The sequence below is a fragment of the Pistacia vera genome, unplaced genomic scaffold (genome assembly GCF_008641045.1).
Source record: "Pistacia vera cultivar Batoury unplaced genomic scaffold, PisVer_v2 Contig35, whole genome shotgun sequence".
NCBI classification, from domain to species: domain Eukaryota; kingdom Viridiplantae; phylum Streptophyta; class Magnoliopsida; order Sapindales; family Anacardiaceae; genus Pistacia; species Pistacia vera.
The window spans coordinates 1,094,339-1,116,288 of record NW_022196168.1 but is presented as its reverse complement, the minus strand read 5'-3'; the positions used below and the strand labels follow the sequence as shown (position 1 = coordinate 1,116,288).

Genomic DNA, 21,950 nt, shown 5'->3' with positions numbered 1-21,950 from the left:
AGTGGCTAATCCTGATCCATGTCCCAATTCAACAGTTGGTAAGTCAGTTCCTGCTTCAATCTCAGCACTTCAATCTCCTTCTAATATTCCTTGCAGTTCTAATTTTAATTCTGCTGTCTCTTTGTCTTCATCACATCATACTGCTGTTCCTATAGATGTCCCCACTACTTTAGGTCCTACTTCTTCTAATACAACTGTTACAGGATCAGCTTGCACTACAATTCACACACCTTCATCCACCTACCCTCTTGAGATTGATTTCACCCATTTCAGGAACAATTGTACAACCAATGAGTCACTATCCTTGCCTACTAATCAGCCCAATTTACAACACTCATCTCAACCTCCTGGTTGCTCTCTTGTAGTAGATTTAACTCCATCACAATTTTATACTCCTAGTTCATCTTCTTTACCCATGACCATCAATACACACTCAATGATCACTAGGTCTAAAGCCTCTTTACAATCTTCTACTGCCCAAACTTGGTCTACCATCACCACTGCACAACCTGAATCTTTAACAATAAAAACAGTCCCTACACAACCTTCCACTGTTATCACCATTGCACAACCTGAATCCTCAACAGCAAAACCAGTCCCTACACAACCTTATACTGCCTTTATATTATCTACAACTACTGTCCAACCTAAACCCTTGACAGTAAGTGAAGCTCTTGTTGGTAATGAGTGGAAAGAGGCTATGCAAGTTGAGTTTAATGCTTTAATGCAAAATGAAACCTGGAGTCTTTTTCCTAAGACTGTCGATATGAATGTAGTTGGTAACAAATGGGTTTTCAGGAAAAAATTCAATGCTGATGGGTCACTTTCCAAATATAAGGCTAGGCTAGGCTAGTTGCTAAAGGTTTCCAACAAACACCTGGGTTGGATTACTTTGAAACTTTTAGCTCGTTTATTAAGCCTTGTACCATTAGAATCATTCTTACAGTTGCTGTTTCTTCTGGATGGGACATTCAATATATTGATGTAAATAATGCTTTTCTTAATGGTCAATTGACTGAAACTGTTCATATGAGGCAGCCTGAAGGGTTTGAAGTTCCTCACCTTTCTTCATATGTGTGCAAACTAAACAAGGCTCTTTATGGCCTAAAACAAGCTCCAAGGGCATGGTTTGATAAACTCAAACAAGCTTTGTTGGACAAAGGTTTTAAAAATTCAGTTTCAGATTCCAGTTTATTCATCCTTAAGGATAATGCTGAAGTTCTCTATGTCCTTATTTATGTGGACGACATCCTAATTTTTGGCTCCAGCACTTCTTCCATTTTACAACTGATTGAAACCTTAAATACTTAGTTTGCCTTGAAAACACTTGGTTCAGTGACCTATTTTCTTGGTTTGGAGGCAACTAGAACACATGAGGGTATTCACTTGAAGCAGACCAAATACGTTACTAATTTGCTTGTAAAAACTAAGATGCAAGATGCACATTCCTGCCCCACTCCCATGGCTGCTGGTACAAAACTTTCAGCCATAGATATTGAGTTGTTTAAAGACCCCAGTTTGTATAGAAATACCATTAGTGCTCTTCAGTACTTCACCTTAACATGGCATGATATTAGTTTTATAGTCAACAAACTAAGTCAGTACCTTTAAGCCCCTACTGAGCTACAATGGCAAGCTTGCAAGAGGGTTTTGAGATATCTTAAAGGAACACAGTCTCATGGTCTTCAGTTCAGACCAATAGTTTCTCTTCACCTTGAATGCTATGTAGATGCTGACTGGGGTAGTAACTTGGATGACAGGAGGTCCACCAGTGGGTACTGTGTATATCTCGAGCCAAATTTGATTCAGTGGAGCTCCTGAAAGCAAAGAGTGGTTGCCTTATCATCTACTGAAGCTGAATATAGAGCATTGGCACATACAACAACTGAATTGGCATGGCTGGAAAGTCTGTTTTCTGAATTGGGAATATCTCTGAATTCTTGTCTAGTAATTTGGTGTGATAATGTCAACGCTGGTGCCTTAGCTTCTAATCCCTTTTTTCATGCTCGGACAAAGCATATAGAGATTGACACTCATTATATTCGGGATCAAGTTTTAGCAAAGAAAGTTGTTGTGCAGTATGTTCCTTCAAAACTGCAGATTGCTGTTGTGTTAACCAAAGCCCTCTCCATTACTCAATTTCAAGAGTTGAAACATAAACTTTGTGTTGTTGACACTCCACAGCTTGTGAGTATGAACTGAAATATGGTGACCTATCGTGGTAAAATAGTGCTTAATGCTGTTCTGTTATTGAAGTGATTGTTGCAACTGTTCTGTTATTGAAGTGATTGTTGCAAATTTGTGTTGAAATGTGGTTATTTGTAGTAGTAGTTTTGTGACTGAAGTGGCTGTTGAAGTTTTTGTGTTGAGTTGAAATGTGGTAATCTGTAGTAGCAGTTTTTTTTTTTGTGTTGAGGTGTGGAAAACTACAGTTTTTGGGCTGAAGTGTGGAAAACTACAGTTTTTGTTACTGAAGTGGCTGTTGAAGTTTTGTGTTGAGTTGAAATGTGGTAATATGTAGTAGTAGTTTTGTGTTGAAATGGCTGTTTAAGTTTTGTGTTGAAATGAGGAAATCTGTAGTAGCAGTTGTTGTGTTGAAATGTGGAAAACTACAGTTTTGTGTTGAAATGAGGAAAATCTGTAGTAGCAGTTTTTTTGTGTTGAAATGTGGAAAGTTTTTTTTTTTTTTTTTTTTGTGTTGAAATGTGGAAAGGGTGTTTTGTACTTGAAATGGCTGCTCTGTAATTGAAGTGGCTGAAATGGTTGCTTTGTAATTGAAGTGGCTGTTTAAGTTGAAGCTAAGCACGGCAGCTGAGTATAGTGTATTGTTTAAGTTGAAGCTAAGCACTACAGTTGAGTATAGTGTATTGAAATGGTTTCCTGAAGGGTTTCCTAAAGCATTGAAGCTGCTGCTTTACTAAAGCATTTAAATGGTTGTTTACTAAAGCACTGCAGTTGAGTATAGTGTATTGAAATGGTTTCCTGAAGCATTGAAGCTGATGCTTTACTAAAGCATTTAAATGGCTATTTAAGTTGCTGTTTTACTGAAGTATCGAAGTTGCTATTTTACTGAAGCTTTGAAGTTGCTGTTTTACTAAAGCATTGAAATGGTTTATTGAAGTATTGAAGTTGCTGCTTTATTGAAGCATTGAAATGGCTGTTTAAGTTGCTGTTTTACTGAAGTATTGCAGTTTACAGTTTGTTCCCTTTTAAGGGAAAATGATATACAAAAACAGATCTCACAAAAAGTGCAGCAAAGAGATAGCAAGAGAAAAGGATAGTCCAGTTTAAGGGGGAATGTTAACCAAAATGTGAAAAAGGACAAAATATGAAGGTCCTTATTGTAATTGTCTAATGCTGTGACCACAGCTCTAAATTGTGTCGTTTTGGTTTTCACAGTTTCTTCTTTGTATAAAATACTCACTGTATGTTCTACTGTTTCAATTAAGAAATCAATTTGTGAGGAGTTCACGATTTCCAAAACTCTCTCCAGTTTCTACTTTCATCTGTTTCACTCAGGGATTAACAAATTTGAATGGCTGCAAAACTTTCCAGAAATCGTTAGAGCTGCATATGCAATTGGCCATCTCATGGGGGACATGGTATCCCACAAGGTAGATAGAACTACTACTAATGTGAAGCTCATGTATTTCTATCTTATAATGTTTAATTAATATTACATTTTTGTATTCTGATTAATTAGTTTGAGCAAGAGAGAGGACATGTTGCCTCTACTATGGAATGCTACATGAAGCAATATGAAGCCTCGAGAGAAGAAGCAATTAAGGAGTTTAACACAATGATTTCAAATGCATGGAAGGATATAAACGAAGAATGCATGAAGCCAACAGTTGTCTCCATGGAAATTTTACGTAGAGTAGTGAATATTGCACGCTTGGTGAATGTATTCTACAAGAACAAAGATGGGATCTCATTTCCAGAGTGTTTGAAAGATTACATCACCAAACTCTTCATTGAACCAATCCCTATCTAATGGATTTTTTTTTACATATCCATGATATGTTTCTTCCAAGTTGATGGAACGCTTAGAATTAAATAAAGGGTTGCTTCAGATACTAAATTAATTATGTAATATGTACTAGTGTCTCAGCTCAGTTGAGCAATATTTGATATTTAATAAATCAAATAGTTTTTATGATCGATGAACGATGGCTATGATTTTTTTTTTTTTGGGTAAAGGTATTTATAAAGAATAAAAAAATGAATCCTCAAAAAGAGGATCCTTACAAAATCAAGGACATTGGAGATGGCTATGATTTCCAGCTAAAGTAAATTCAAGAACCATCTTAAAATGTTTATTCCCAACATAGTATCTGATGTGACTAAATCAACCTTAGCAAGTGCACTAGTCGTGTTCAAGTAATAAAGTGATGAGTTTGAGTATCGTCCCACAGAGATCAAAGCAAATATTTGTAATTACCTAAAACTACTTACACGTTATTTGAGAAAACGAAATCTTAGAGTGTAAAAGTAACGGAATAAAAATTACTAAATTAAACAAATAAATAATGTGATAAACTTTGCAATATTAATGAAGTTAGGGTACAGATTTCCCCCTAATTATGCTTGACAACTACTCTTAATACCTATTTATGCTGTGAATTGGTAGGATTCTTCTAAGGCCAATTATCCTTATTCAGGCATAATATTCAACTTAATACAGATCCCTATTCGGTTACTCTGAAATTAAGAAGCATAAATTCATCAATCCCTTACGACTAATTCGCCCTATTCGGTTATGAATTGATAGACCACAAATTAATCCTAGAATCTCTATTCGATTAATTCTAGTTTTAATATGTTGTGCAATGTTATTCCCATAGAACAATTATGAATATGAATTAAGCAATAAACCCGAACTTCTCTATTCGAAACATCATCAAGGTAATTAAATCAATCCAACATTCATAAAGCATTAAACGTAAACTCTTGCACAAATTTATAAACATAAATCTGGTATTAAGAATAAAATTTGTTCAAAACATAATTAGGGTTCCATCCTCCCCTAACAAAAGGGATTTACTCCATCCTAAGAACAAAGGAATAAGAAGAGAAAAAGGAAAACATAATCAGACTTGAAAATAAATAAAAATCAAACTCTTAAATCTGATCTTTAGTCTTCAAGCCCCAAGAATGCGTCTTCTCCTCTCAAAAATATGCAAAATTCGTCCCTTGACAACTGATCTCAATTATACTTATATACCCAAAAGAGTCCTAAGTGAAAAAGGAAAGAAAAATGGATAAAAACGCGTTAATAGGTTCCGCCACAACCCTGGCCATGGCCGAATTTAAGTCACCACAGCCTAGGCCGTGGTGCTTCCTGGTCTCTTTGTTTTCTCTTTGTTCCATCACCATGGCCATGGTGAACTACCAAGGCATGGCCGTGGCCTTCAAGACTGAAGGGCAATCTCAACTTCTTTAAGCTTTAAGTCCCAATTTCATTCCAATACTCTAATCTACTCAATCAAAGCCTAAAAAAAACATAAAAGTTATCCAAATCAATAAGTAACCATTCATATCTCAAACTTAACAAAAACAAACATAAAAACAAAGGAAACAAATAAGAAGTTAACTAAACTAACATCTAAACAACCCTAAAAACACTCAAATTATGCAACTTATCAGTATCCTCCTGTTAGATAAGGAAGTGATGAAAAGTAACTTTGCAACAGTTTATCTTTCTAAGGATGATTGGAGGTTCCGCAGAACTGAAATAAGTTTTTGGGCTATTCACGAGTGATATTAAGCAGAAATTGGGAGGTTAAGTGCAATAATTTTATATGGGCAGAATATGTATATATATGTTGATCTTAAAGACCAAAGTTTGCTTAATTATGACTTTTGATATAAAAAGTTATTCTGTGAAATTCTGACAATATGAGTTTCCAAAAATTCTATCTATGCTTTGGGTTTGCAATTGAAGCTCAATTCTAGCTATTTTATTTTAGACTTCTTGAGGATTGTTTGAAAACTTATTTCACCCAAAAATTTTACGTATTGGAATTTTTATGAATTTTTGAAAGATGCTATGTGATCTTGGAATTTTAGCCCCTATTTGTTTCACTCTTTTGAATCATTTTTTTGTTGTCTCATTTGGATTAAAAAAATAGAATATGTGTTTGTTTACTTATTGGGATCATTAGTCTTAAAATTAATCCGAATCAAATAAGATTTTTTCTATTGAAAATGAAAAGAAGAGGGGAGTTGTTTTCTATTAAACTATTCTATTCAACTCAAAATATTTTTCCAACCTTATTCAACTTAAAACAATCACCTTTCACTCTTTCCAATATAAAAATTAATCCACCCAAGACCACCACCGTTTGTCGCTAGCTAGATCTGGCCGGTCATGCACCGATATGGTTGGATCCACCATGGATCTGGCCGAAAATGACCAAATCTACGGCCAGATCTAGCCAGATCGACGCACGATCAACCAGATCCAACTCATCATGCGCCGTTCTGGCGACTGCCATCTGACAGTGGTGGTCGGTGGTTGGTAGTGACTTGGGTGGGTGGGGATGTTTTTGTTAATTTTTAAACTTTATTGTGGGGGGTGTTTATCTAAATTAACAAATGTAGGGGGTTAAAAATAATCTAAATATTTTTAGAAAATATTTTCCAAAAATGTACCGAACAACTTTTTAGTATTTTATCCAACTCTGATATAATTTTTAGATATTATACCAAACACATTATCAGAATCCTTTCCTATTCAACTCAACTCAACTTAACTTAAAATAGTTTTTCAGAATAACATTTTTCAAATAATCTACCAAACAGGTCCTTAAGTTTTCTATAGAGTATGCATTTTTAGGAACTAATTTGATACACCTATACTCATCCAAAATTAGTGATTTTGAATTCTGGTGATTTCATCACGTGTCTTGATTAATTCTAGAAAGTTTCATGAATTTTCAATTAGAGGTTGATTTGATATGAATTTTCCAAGACAACAATATCAATTCTTAAATCAATTTGGCAGTTTTATAAAGATTGGAAGAAAATCACGATTGAAATAATTTTTGATTCTAAAATGACTTGAAATTATTACTGGATTAACATATATGTGTTTAAAATGCCCCATTGAAAATTATAGCTTGATCAGGTGCATGGAGTTTTTATGAAAATTTCGAGAGTGATGAGTGTTTTGTTTTGAGGACAATTGTAGTTAAAAGTAAGTTAAGTTTAAACATTTGTATTTGAGATGTCTGATGATTTTAATATTGATGTTTTACCAGAGGGAGACCTTTGTATGAAGATTATTGAATTTTGTATACCAAGAGAAAAGCAAGGGCACCGTTAGAGGACCACGAACCTTCTTCAGCTTAAGGGTTGAAAATCAGAAGTTGTGAGTGGTAAAAACTAAGATTTTCCTTCAAATTCAAGCTTGCGTGTTTAAATTGAATTAATGTTTTGAGTTTTTGACTTGAAATTGTTGATGGAATTTACATGCAAGGAGTGTCATTGTTTTCAAAAGGATTGCATTTGTTGGATATGTTGTTTTTGGGTATAATTGAGTTGTGGTTGTTGTTGTTGAAGAATAGATGGAGAAAAGCTTTTACATGTGTAGAAATGTTGAGTTTTTAATAGGGGTGTTCAAAAGAACCGATTGGAATCGGAATCGGAATTGGTGAGTACCTGGGGTTTGGTTCTGGTTCTTACTCGGAATCGGCCATCAACGGGTAGGTTTCGGTTCCACATTTTTGGAACCATTACTGTACGGTTTTGGTTTCGGTTCCTATAGTTAGGAATCGAAACTGGAATCGGGAACCGAGACTAATATAAAATAAAATTAAAGAGTAGGGGGGTTAATAAAAACTTTTGTAGAAAAAGTAATGTGAATACATTTATATTTATATTTCATAACATTTAAAGTAAGTTGGTTTGACTTTTGAGAATCTACCTTTACAAAGTAATGAAGTTTTTAATTTATAATTTTATTTTTGTTAACAAGTGCTAGGCGGGGGAGTATTTGCAAGTTTTTAAGGGTTTTTTTTGCCATTTTAAAAACTTTTGGGGGGTACCGTAATTTTATAGGGTACCCAAAACCGGAACCGAAACCGTTGTTACAGGTTTCGGTTCTGGGTACCTAGGAACCAGAATCGTCGATTCCGGTTCCGGTTCCTTCAAAAAGTGCAGGGTACTCGGAACCGAACACCGCTAGTTTTTAAGGCATGCCTGTTAAAATTTTCAGTTGATATTTGTAATTAATATAAGAGACAACTTCATTTCAAAATTTTAATTCATTAATTTAAGGTACTTTTCAACCATGTTGAATTAAATGTATTGTTGGTGGAATTGCCTTTTAATTGGCTGATGGATTCAATTGGAAGTGTTGACAATCATGTATGGAGATAGAGTTGTGGTGGTTGATTGTGTAGCGAAAAGGGTAAATGAAATGTGTAGGATTGCCTTTCAAATTCTCCATAAAGGTTGTAAACGTAATAAGCTGAGTGGATTTCTAAAAGCACCAACTCAGCTACATTGGCAAGACTGTAAAAGACTTCTCAGGTATATCAAAGGAACTTTAACCTATGGTATTGTTCAATTTCATAAAGCTCAAAGACTCGGTTTAGAGTGTTACAGTAATGCTAATTGGGCTAGCAATATTCAGGACAGAAGATCCAAAGTAGTTGTTGTCTATTTCTAGATCTAAATCTGATTCAATGAAGTTCTTGAAAGTAGAAAGTTGTGGCTATATCCTCTACTAAAGCAAAATACATGACACTAGTGTAGGTAAGTGACCGTCTTCGCGCAGTGGAAAAATGTATTTTAAAACGAAAAAGATCACTTACACATCCCAAAATCCAAGCACAAATTATATTGTTTACATGCATAAACTTAAAATGTATAAAAACAGATATGCGTAAAATAAACAACCCATACAAGGATCTAGAACGCTTACGCACATTTGGAGGCTCCTTTGAATATCTCTAGATATGATTTCGCTACTTGATTCAACGTAGAAATGCACTCACGTTGTCCACACGAAGACAATCCGTAGAACCCTTGATTATTTTGCTAATAACCAAGGGCTTCAAGAATCAAGGAAGATCAAGAGATTTTTTTTTTCTTTTGTACTAAAAGGTGAAAACGTGAGAAAGAGCTTTTGGGTGGCTAAGGTTTTAATTATTGAATGAATAATCTAATATTTTTAATTTTATGTTGCACTTATATAGTGCAACAATTAAAAACCATATTCCACTTAGGAATAGCCATGGGTTCCAACCCTAGTTCACCTTTGCAACTGAACACCCTTTAATTGGTATTTTAAATTTTAATTAATTATTATTACAATTAAAATTAATTAATATATATAATACTATATTTACATTTAATTATTAATAATAATCCATTTAAATACATGCGCACGTATATTTAAATATAATCTCACTAATTTTAATTTTAATATTAAAATTAAATACATGCAACAACCTCAGCAAATTTAATTGCAATGTGAGATTACCAAAACACCCTTTCATCCTAAAAGATGAAAATACCCCTCTCATAGACTGATTCTTAAATTGTCTTCTAAGTGTGTGACACGTAGGCTCCTCATCATATCGTTAGTGAGCAATATCGCAATTAACTCCAATTAATCGTCTCACTACACACATACCAAGATTAGCCCATAGCAAGGCATCATGATCACCCAATAGATTCAAATTCAACGAAATCGCAGCCTGTCAAAAGTATGGTCACCGTGCAATCAAATCCTTTCATCATTTGTTATCTCATCGAGGTTGAGGTACAGAAATAGTGTCAACCTCAGATACCCTCGACATGTTTGTATTCAATTATTGGACCAATGACAGGAATATTAAATTGGATTGAGCAATAACTCAGTCCCACTGTGGCCATAGATTTAGTGTCATTGCCATTTACTGAATTACCCAGTGAGATAACTTCTCCCGTACCCAGGAGTGATGAATTCTTTGTCAATCCACCATAGTCTTGATACACTTCTCAATGTAGCCAATCACTATTGTATTGATAGCTCTGAATAGAACTACGTTGGGCTAGTGTCAAACTACACCAATTGGTGCACAAGGGGCTCCGGTGATCTCAAGTCTAAGGATCACATGAACCACCATCTCTTAGAGGAACTATTCCATAGACACAGGGGTTACCATCCATATGGAATCCTCTGGTGGGTCTGTCCAGTGAACTTGCCTTTGGCAAGCACTTATGCATTGCACTAGGTTGTTGGCAAACAACCTTGATAAGTAAGATCAGTTATTGCCTTTCGACAAGGTCATTCAACAATATGATAGTTCTTAATACTTAGCTCGCTACCGACCTAACGAGCTTCCTGAGGCAAAATATAGATGTTTTTGCATGAACTCATGTTAACATGAACGAGATCAACCCAAATGTAATATGTCTTGCACTTAACATCGACAGTGAGATCAAGCCAACTCGCCAAAAAAGAAAAGCCATGGACCTAGAGCGTTATGCCTCTCTTAAGGTTGAGGTGGATAAGCTCTTCTCAATCGGGTTCATTCGGGAGGCTTACTACTCGAGTTGGGTTGCGAATCCTATTTTGTTAAAGAATCCCAACGGTAAATGGTGAACCTGTGTTGATTTCACGGATCTCAACAAAGCTTGTCCGAAGTTTCCCTTTGCCCAGAATCGATCAGTTCGTTGATGCCACTTGTAGGCATGAGTTGTTATGCTTCATAGATGCCTACTCAGAGTATAATCAGATCCTGATGTACTCGCCTGACAAGGAACACACCTCGTTTATCACAGATCAAGGACTGTATTGCTATAAAGTCATGCCCTTCGGTCTGAAAAACGATGGGGTGAAATACCAACGTCTGGTTAATTTTATGTTTTTTGAGCAAATAGGGAAGTCAATGGAGGTCTATGTCGATGACATGCTGGTCAAGTCGCATGTTGCTTCAGATCACAAAGCTAACCTTGCGGAAATGTTCGTCATACTTTGGAGATATATAATGAACTTAATCCTCTTAAGTGTTCATTCAGAGCATCCGTAGGGAGATTCCTATTAGAGTAGATGCCCTAGAGCTAATCAATTATTGTAGAATTGACTCTTTGTAATAATGTTCATTAATCAATAAAAGGCATTTTATACTATATTGCATAAATCATTATTATTGCAATATGTATTGATATATGTCCTTAGAATGGTAGAACCGTGACGATGGTATTAAGTGTTTCAAATCTTGATAATGAGAACCCTATGAGCACATATGGTGGCCATTCTAGAAATGTCCATAGCCCCAGTATTATTTTGAAGTAAGGGCATAGATAATATGGTAATGCTATCATAGTGTTGAACGACCCTGTCGAAAGGCAGTGATTGATCTCACTTGTCAAGGTTGTTTGGTAACAACCTAGTGCAACACGTGGGTGTTTGCTGTAGGCAAGTTCACTGGACTGGCCCACCAGAGGATTCCATATGGATGGTAACCCTAGTGTCTATGGAACAAATCCTCTAACGAATGGTGGTGCATGTGATCCTTAGACTTGAGATCACTAGAGCGCCTTGTGCACCGATTGGTGCAGTTTGGCGCTAGCCTAACGCAGTTCTATTCAGAGCTGTCAGTACGGTAGTGATTGGCTGTATCAAGGAGTGTATCAAGACTATGGTGGATAGACAAAGGATTTATCACTCCCGGGTATGGGAGAAGTTATCTCACGATGCAATTCAGTAAATGGCAATGACACTAAAACTGTGGCCATAATGGGATTGAGTTGTTGCTCTATCTAGTTTATAATGCAGGTCATTGGTCCAGTAACTGAATAAACAGTATCGAGAGTAACCAAAGGTTGACACTATTTCTATGCCTCGGTCTTGTCGAGATAACATATGATGAAATGATCGAATTGTACGTTAACCATATCGTTGACAGGTAGCTACTTTGTTGAATCCGAATCATCGGGTGGTCATGATGCCTTGCTAGCGGCCAATCTTGGTATGTGTATTAGTGAGACGATTAATTGGTGTTAATCGCGATACTATACACTACCGGTATGATAAGGAGCCTATGGGTCACACACATAGAAGTTAATTTAAGAGCCAGAAAGTTAGAAGGGCGTTTTCGTCTCTTTGGGCGAAAGGGTATTTTGATAATTTCACAGTGCAATTAAATTTGCTGAGGTCGTAGCCATTATTTAATTTGTTAGAAAAATTAAATAAGTGAAATTACGTTTAAATATGTGTTAGCATATATTTAAATAAATTATCATTATTGTTAAATGTTAATATATATATTAATTGATTTTAATTGAGATAATGATGAATTAAAATAAATATCTAATTGGGACTATCTGGAAATAAGGAGTGTTTGGGTTGGAGCCCAAACCTATTCCATATGGGAATAGGGCAATTAAACTTTACTATAAAAGAAAAAGGTTAATTGAAAAAGATGCAAGTTTTTCATTTCACTCATTCATTGAAAAAGAGAAAAACCTCCAGCCCTTTAAACACTCTCCCATGTCAGAATGGTTTTTGCCTAAAATCAAATTTCTTTGATTTTTCTTCTTTGTTTTTAAGGCTAAAGAGGATCTAGCAAATCCCTCTTTAGTTCCTTGCGATTGTCTTCGTGTGGACTACGTTGGTTCAATCCTACACTTGGGTTGGTAGCAAAATACATTCAGAGACAACTTGGAGGAGCCTCTAAACGTGCGTATGATTCCTTAAAACTCTAAACTAATTTCTGCAGATTCTTATTTTGATATAAACTGTAAAATTGTACCCTAATCTTGGTTCTATGGAACGATCTGTGCTGTTATTAATTTTTGTTTTCCGCTGCCTCAATGGATCATTTCCTAACAATTCCTGGGGTATATGGTTAACCATTGGGGAATTGAAGTCAACCCGAAAAGATCCAAGCTCTCTTAGATATGAAAAGTCCCGCCAATCGAAAGCAAGTCCAGAGCTTGAATAGGAGAATAGCGACTCTCCGTCTCTTCATATCGAGAGCAACAGATCGTTGTTTGCCGTTCTTTAATATACTCAAGGCCAACAAGAAATTTGAATGGACTCCAGAGTGTGAACGAGCCTTCTAAAGTGTAAAAGAGTATCTCAGAAAGCCACCTCTTCTGTCCAAGCACATTCATAAGGAAATCTTATTTCTCTACTTGTCTGTCTCTCAGTATGTGGTCAATGCAACTCTCATTCGGGATGAGAGCAGAATTCAGTGGCTAGTGTATTTCACGAGCAAATGACTACTGGATGCCAAGACTCGGTATCCAGAGATGGAATGATTGGCATATGCCCTGCTGATCGCTTCTAGGAAGCTGCGACCTTACTTCCATGCCCACACCGTTCATGTATTAACCAACTACCCACTCAACCAGGTCCTTCAAAAGCCAGAGGCTTCGGGTAAGTTGCTCAAATGGGCTATGGAATTAAGTTAATTTGATCTGCATTACAGACCAAAAACAACAATTAAAGGGTAGGTTGTTGCTGACTTTATTTCAGAGTTTTCTCATCAACCAGATCAGGAATCCGAATAGCCAGCTAGTGAAGTTGTTTAGGAAACTGTTCAAAACTTGTCAACCTGGAGTCTATACGTTGATGGGTCTTCAAATAAGAGAAGAGCCAAAGTTGGTTTTCTGCTCATTAGCCCTAAAGGAACTTGCATTTATGGTGCCCTCAGATTTGAATTCAAAGCTATAAATAATGAGGTCGAGTATAAGACGCTATTTGCTAGTTTGCGACTAGCAAGAGAAATGGGGTCAGATATGACCAATATTAATAGTGACTCCCAGCTGGTTGTCAATTAAATTCTGGGAGAGTATCAAGCCAAAGACGAGAATATGATTAGTTACTTTAAGAAAGCCAATGCCGCACTCGAGCCCTTCAAGCACTATACGATCAGGCAAATTCCAAGAGATAGTAATTCTATCGTAGATGCTTTGGCAAAGATAGTCTCATCACTGGACTCCAATGCTTCAGATAGTATTCCAATCAAGTACATCGAAGCTTCAAGCATCAGCTCACCTGATCAAGTCGTAGCCGCAACTGAATCCGTTTCCTAGATGACTCCGATTATTCAGTATCTCAGAGATGGAGTTCTTCCTAACATCAAGACTGAGGCAAGACTCCTGCGAACTAGAGCTGCTCGTTACACTCTCATCGGAGATCAGTTGCATAAATGAGGGTTTAGCACTCCCCTCCTCCGATGTGTAACAGATGATGAAGCAGACTATATTATGAGAGAGATACATGAAGGGATATGTGGTGATCACATTGCTGCATGATCTCTTGCTAATAAAATTATCCGCTGGGGATATTATTGGACCCTACTTCATGAAGATGCCTTCAACTTTGTGAACAAGTGTGATAACTGCTAGAAATTCGTGAACATCCCGTGAGCTCCTTCCTACTAGTTAACAACGATGACTAGTCCTTGGCCATTCTCTATGTGGGGAATTGATCTCTTCGGACCCATGCCAATCGGTAAAGGTGGCATCAAATATGTAGTGGTCGCAGTGGATTATTTCACTAAATGGGTCGAAGCAAAGCCTTTGGCTACGATCACTACAAAGAAGCTCAAAGACTTCATCTTCAAGAACATAGTGTGCCGCTATGGGATTCCTTACTCATTCATCTCTGATAATGGGAAACAGTTTGATAATGAGAAATTCAAGCAATTTTGTGAAGAGTTAGGGATTCATAAGAAATTCGCCTAAGTGGCAAGACCGCAAGCTAATGGTCAAGTTGAAGCTGTCAATAAGACTATCAAGCACACACGGAAGGCCAAGCTTGGCATAGCCAAGGGCAATTGGGTCGATGATCTCCCAGAAGTTCTATGGCATATAGAACAACTCCGAGAACATCTACTTTATAAACACCCTTCTCGCTGGCATATAGTTGTGAAGTAATAGTTCTAGTGGAAATGGGAACTGGTTCACTTTGGAGAGAATTTTACAATGAAACAGATAATGAGGCACTCTTACATGCAAGTCTAGACTTAGTTGAAGAACATCGCGACAAGGCTCGGTTAAGGATAGCCTCCTACCAACAATGGGCAAAAAGATTCTTCGACTCTAAAGTCAAGAGAAGGGACTTCCTAGTTGGTGACCTGGTGTTAAAAGAAGTTTTTCTCGGTACAAGAGAACCAAGTGCAGGGGTATTGGGACCTAACTAGGAAGGCGTATATTGAGATGCCAGGGTGATACAACCTGGAACCTATCACCTCAAAAGGCTTAATGGTTTAGAAGTACTGCGAGCTTGGAATGTTGAGCATCTTCACCTTTCTTATCAGTAATTCTGAACTCGTTTATAGCTTGATCATTTTTTACTTGTAAAGTTTTCATTGTTGTAAATACCATGAATAAGATTATTCCAATTCTTCTTAAAGAATCACTTGTCTCGTAATCTCAAGTTTTTAATAATCTTGTTATTTATAACATTTTACAAGTTTTATGCTATATTTGTTTTGTGAAGTACTTAAGTTATAAAAGTGCTATTACAAGTAGTCAAAAGTTCCTTTTATATATTTGAAAAATGTGTACAAGGAACGACTAAGAGCTACATTAAAGAAAAAAAAAATAACCACAAAAGACTCTATTCGAGTACAGAAGAGAACAATCACTGGTCTTGATCACCAGGATCCTAGATTTCGGCCACCTCGACCTCTGGGTCTTCTGGCTGATTACCGACCTCTGGGTCATCCTCTTGATCTTTAAGGACCTCTGTTTCTTGTTGATCATCCTCTAGGGTAGGCTCTAGTTCTTCTTGCTCATCGACCCGACCATAGAAGCAAGAGCTACATGGTATTCCTTAGGGAGGTTGGAGATATCCATATCAGGATTATTCGGCCGCAAGCTACAAATAGCTTGCAACGCCTAGTGAGTAGCCTTCCTCTCCATTTCGAGGTTCTGTTGCTTCATTTGCTTGGTTAGCGAAGTGATTCACCCATGAGCTAGCTTAAGACCTGTCTGCAGTACCCTTTTCTCTTTCTCTAAATTTTCCCATAACTTAGCTTGATTCTTTTCTATAGCTTTTTCGCACTCTAAATTCATTTGCAACTTTTTTCTTTGGCCTAACTCTTTAGTGAGCCTTATTATTATTCATTGGAGCTCTTTATTGTTGCTATCCTTCCTCTCGAACTCGATCTTCTGGAATTTTGTTATTCACAGAGCAAAATTCTTTTCAGTCAGATATACATTTGCTTGAATGTGGGTAGCCTTTGCCTCTACGTCTGAAGCCGTAAGGTCTTGCTTCCATTTGGCAATTTCCTCTTTCATCTCATGGAGTTTTCTAGTAGAGTTGATCTTCATCTTATTATGGGCCACAGTTAGGACAAGCAAAGACTGCATGGAAAGGATTAAAAAGTTAATTTTTTTTCTTAAAAAGCTAAAAGATCAACTCATATGAAAGAGTTCTCAAAGAGAACAAGTCATTTTACCTGACTTTGCATCTGAAGTGCGGTAGCCACTAGGTCGGTAGGTTGAGAGGCCACGTACCTATCAAAGGTTGTGGTAAGTTGACATTCCAATAAGGTGTATATCACCAGCCGTAGATGGTCCTGTAGTTGCCTTAGAAGATCCAACACCGATGGGTTAAGCCTCGTTGTAGTAGAGACCCCTTCGACCTGCTGCTCACCTGCATGCTACTCGCTAGCCTCTTCTTGAACGGCCATAGTCGCTTCCTCTTTCCCTTGCGAGCTCCCAAGAGGAGACGATGTCCCAAGAGCATCCCCTGAGGTCATCCTCGCAAAGAAGAGTTGATAGGGCTGTAGTCTACCTGGCAATATCCCGAAACCTTCTGACTCAGATTTGGTTTCCTCTTCAGTGGGCATTGTCTTTCTCTTCTTTGACTTTTGGCCCGTGGTTTTCTTCCTCGCGGACGAGTAGCAGCAGGTTGAGGAGTTTTTTCATGTTGCTTGGTGGGTTGTTGCCTTTCGGCACCAATTTGTATCCCCTTTGTAGGGGTATCACTGGAGGTTACTCCAGCTGGTTCAGTTGGATTAATCTGAGGGAATACGAACCCCTCAGGCTTCTTCTTTGTCTCCGCGAGCTTTGGTGGCATAGTTGCTGCATGGCATAAAGTTGTGTCAGCAAAAAAAGTCTATTTTTGTTAAAAAAGAATTAAAGTTTTTTGTGTTAGAAATACTTACAAGTTGGACCTTCCAAAGATGCGTCAGGATTGAAAAACCCATACTTCCGAAGGTTGGCAATAGTCACGAGCAGTCTTGTCCCACGACTCTAGTCAGGCAATCGACCAAATGCTTTAATGCAGCTGCAATCAACTAGTGCCGACAATTTACTCGTTCTATTCCTTGCAAGAAAGCAAAAGATTTGTTAGCCTAATATATTAAAGAAGAGCTAAAGTTAAAAAATGAACAATTTGGAAATTAAAAGAAAAACCTACTCGGCTCCTTAAATTTATAGACTCCATCGTACTTGAAGAAAAAATACTTGGTTTCATAAGCCCCTACGTTGCTGGTTACAAAAATACTTAGTTTCATAAGCCCCTACGTTGCTGGGGTAACCAAATATCCCTCCCTTGTTCATTGATCGCTTGGAGAGGTAGTACGAATCTTTATCTTTACTCCTCTTTAAGTAATAGGCGCAGTCGATTTTCTCTAATGTTGGCTTATTGAGGTCATGTTCACCAAATGCGATATACATAGTGATTGCCATATATGCATTTGGTGTCAACTGGAATGGCGCGATCTCGAAGTGATTGAGAATTGACTTGATATAGGGGTGAAAGGGTATCCTCACATTTAAAGATCGCTTCCGAAATCGTGGCCAATCCCTTAGGAGGATCCTGAGCAGTGTATGACCTATGTTAGAACACGTTTACGTTGATCGCATACTGGTCAATTGCTTTTTGGATTTCATCCATTGAAACTGTTGATCGTATCACCTTTTCGGAACCCGTCGAGGTGCCCACCGATATGCCCGATGGTTGCGAGCTTCCCTCTCCGGCTGTTCTCGCCTTAGGAATATCCATTGCTCTTAAAGTCTGTAAAGGGGCGACATATAGAGGTGACTCAAACTCCATATAAGTTACCTTATACGACGACTCAGAAGAGTAAAATAACCCTGGTTCCTCTTCCATAGCCGCCAAAACCCTAAAAATTCTTAAGAAAGATTTTCTAACGATCTGTGCCCTAAGTTTTAACTCCTAAAAGTGATTCTTTCCAAACAATACTCGAGGATGTGTTCATCATCTAAGCCTACGAGACGTTCACACCCACCATTACTGTAAAAACTAAGTTTTTTGACAGGAACGAAAAAGAGAGGAAGAAACGAAACTTCTTTACCTCTTGGTTGCTAGGAACAAATGCTCTGTCATAGCATTGAGTGCGCGTCAACCGGGAAGAGAATGAACCAATCTCTTGATTACAAAAATGCTGTTTTTCTCTTTGAAAGTTTGAGTTATGTGAAAAAACTTGGAATGGGCTTTGGGTTTTATAAGGTGGAAGACGATGCTTGGTTTCTTTTATAAGTGACGATTGGGTAGGAATGCGTTTCCAGCCATTGATTATGACTACTTGTCACTGATCTGCATGAAGAGTAATCTTCACGCTTCGTGAAGATCAACCGGTGTTTCTCTTTATTGAAATCGCCAAACGCTAGTGTGATTATCTCCTCCACATTAAATGTGCCCTCATCTGTATTTAATGCCTCAAAAGGGAATGTCGTTTCAGCATGGCTTGCATTTAATGCTCATGGCTAGCATTTGTTGCACAGAGACACCTTTGTTAGATAAAGCTTATCTTATTGACCAAGACAACTATCAAGCGCAACGTATAACACTTGAGGAGGTATTTTGAATAAGACATTTTTTTTTCCACATGTCAAATTCGAACATTGAGCTAAATGATTCTCAGTTTTCAATAGCGAAATATTCTAAGTGTTTTCAGGTCGTGAATGACAGGTAGAGTACAAGACACATTTTCATAGCATTGATCATGATTTGGATTAGGCTGCTGGACCCTTGTGAATGATCATGTTAGGTTTCTTGTGTAGTTCTCGAGACTTATGTCACAATCTACACTCACTTTGCTGGTCGGGTCAAACTATCAGCCTCATGTTGTTTGCAACAATGTGGTTGTTCTTAACTGCTAGTTTAGGAAAACAATCCTCAAAGTAAGTTAGGTCGCGGCATAATCATGAAGTTCTCAAGATTCAATCTTTGAACCTTAAGAACTGGGGAACTTCTGTTATGCCTAAAAAATCGGGGCTAACATCAGTAAGCACCAATCAGAGTTCAGGAAGGCTTTGCGTCGTCCAAAAGCTGCCATGTCGCCCTAAGATAGAAAGAATACGGCTGTCATCAACCCAACAGATTCAAGTTTTGTCTGTGAGTTAATCAGGACCGCACGCCTATCCAAGCCCAAGATAATTTGAGGATATTTCCTAAGTTATTAGCCAATGGAAGGCAAGGAAGGACTTGCACGACACCTAACCATTTGCAGATTTGTAATCATTATCTTGAATTCCTCTATTATAAATAAATGACTCCCCCTCTGATTTTTGGGATTCTGATACTGAACCCACATTCTGATTGTAAACCTTATTTTCAGATCAAAGATAACCTACGAGAAAGAGACTAACTTGATATTCTTTCTGAATACTTAGTTATTGTAACTCTGCTCGCTGTTCGCTATACGCGACCTCTTGTAATCTCTTATATATATATAAGAAACAGTGGATGTAGGATTCGCTTTAAGCATCCGAACCACTAAAAAAACCCCTCTTGTCGATCTTTTATTTATGTTTCATCAAACATATATCATCTTAGCACCATAATCAACTCTCATAATCATTCATGTGTAATTTCTAAGAACATCTTAACATTTTGCATGCACGAGTCATTAGTTACGAATTCTCCATGAGTGAAACTTCTTTGCTTATCCTTGAAGTCAAAATGCACGTCTGCATATTTTATAGTCATTTGACTTTTCAAACGAAAAACATAAGGCAACTCTTTGCTAAATACTTTATATTAGATCGATAATCACCAAAAGATAGTTGGAATAAATTGCAAATTGAGTTCACAGTTAATATCGAAGTTTATTAACATGGGTGAAGTGAGGGTGATTAGGTCAACTTTAAGCCTTTTCTGCACAAGAATTGAATGGGCTCTAAAGCTTAAAGGGGTTGAATATGAATACATAATGGAAGATTTAATGAACAAGAGTCCAATCCTTCTAAAATACAATCCTGTGCATAAGAAAGTCTGGTTCATGATGACAAACCGATTGCTGAATCTCTATTAATTCTTGAATATATCGATGAGTTGTGGAAGGAAAAGACTGCCTGAAGATCCATGTGAGAGAGCCATGGCTCACTTCTGGGCTAAATTTGCTGATGAGAAGGTACATGAAAAATATGTTTGATTAATCATGTGTTTAACTTTGTGCTTATACAAGGCTTCTAATCTTGTATTTAATTTTGTATGAAACTAGTGTTTGATGGGTGCATTTGGAGCTTGCTGGAAAGAAGGAGAAGAAAAGGACAAAGCAGTGGAGTCTGCAATAGAATCATTTGCCTTTCTTGAGAAGCAGATTGAAGGAAAGAAATATTTAGGTGGAGAAGAAATAGGATATCTGGATCTAGCATTGGGTTGGATCCCTCACTGGTTGAAGGTAATGGAACAAGTTGGAGAAATGAAGTTGGTTGATGGTGAGAAATTGCCATTGCTGAATGAATGGTGCCACAACTTCATCCAAATTCCACTCATCTAAGAAAGCCTTCCCCCAAGAGAAAAGCTTGTCAACTATTTCACTACTAGTGTAGGCTACATGCGCTCTTTGGCACCCAACAACCAATAATAAGTTGATCTTTACTCTCTAGTACTTTATGGTTTATTGCTTGGGACCTCTTGGAAAGAGATATATAACTAAGTGCATTTTGATTTTTAGGGTTTAATTTGTTGCTTTTTGTGTGTGTGTGTGTTTGTTTTAGTTCTTAATATTTGATATGACTAAAAGGTTATTATTCTATGATATAAACAATTATAACATGTGGCTTTTTTTTGATGTATTGATTTGGGAAGAATTAGGCTCGTTTGTTTCATTATTTTCACCCTATCCTATCCTATTATCATAACCAATCATATCAAAATACGTATTTGTTTTAATATTCACAATTCAATTGAAAATCTAATCATATTCTATTCAACTCAAAAACATTTAATAACTATTTTTCTCAATAAAAGTTTATAAATTAACAAAAATACCCCCACCCACCCAACTATTGCTGGCAGCCGGCCACCACGGTCAGATGGTGGTAGGAAGCCACCGGAATGGTGTTGTGTTTTCGCAAGTGTACGAAATCGTGCAAATAATAAAGTGTATAAATACGGATATCGAACCCAAGTGAATTACTATTATCAATTACCAATTACTATTTGATCAATCCAAATTGTATCAAGGAAAACCTAAATAAAATAAAATTAACAATTGAAATTAAAAAGAGAACAATTAAAAAAAACCTTTGGGTAAAAACAAGATGACTAGACCTAGGGCATAGACTTCACACTAACTCTTACTCATATGTATCTATCACTTATGCTAATTTTATTAAGCTCTTCCTACAGGTCAAACTCCCTAAATTTTCAATAAATTTCTCTCAAACAATTATCGAATTAACTCCTAATTACTAACCTGAATTACCTCTAATCAGATTTAAGCAATTGGAGATCATTACGCTCTATGGAGTTTACCAAAACCTCACAAGTCGCGGTAACCTATCTCTAGCGTTTGCTCAACCTATGGTTTTACTACCGTAGACCAACTAAGTATCATCTCTCGATCTCAGCCTAGTCCATTAGTTCATTAAATTCTTGGGCCCTTAAGGATCAAAAGCATTATGTATAACAGTAAAACTTAAGAAGAATTCTTAATAAAAATTAACAAGCAAAAATCAATACATAATCAAGAGATTGGGCTACATCTTAGCCCTAGAGAATAAATTTAGTTTATAAT

General features: G+C 37.0%; 1 pseudogene; it reads left to right on the top strand.

The window, feature by feature from the left end:
- Positions 1-20,042: 20,042 nt before the first annotated feature.
- Positions 20,043-20,795, top strand: LOC116139242 (annotated as a pseudogene).
- Positions 20,796-21,950: the final 1,155 nt, after the last annotated feature.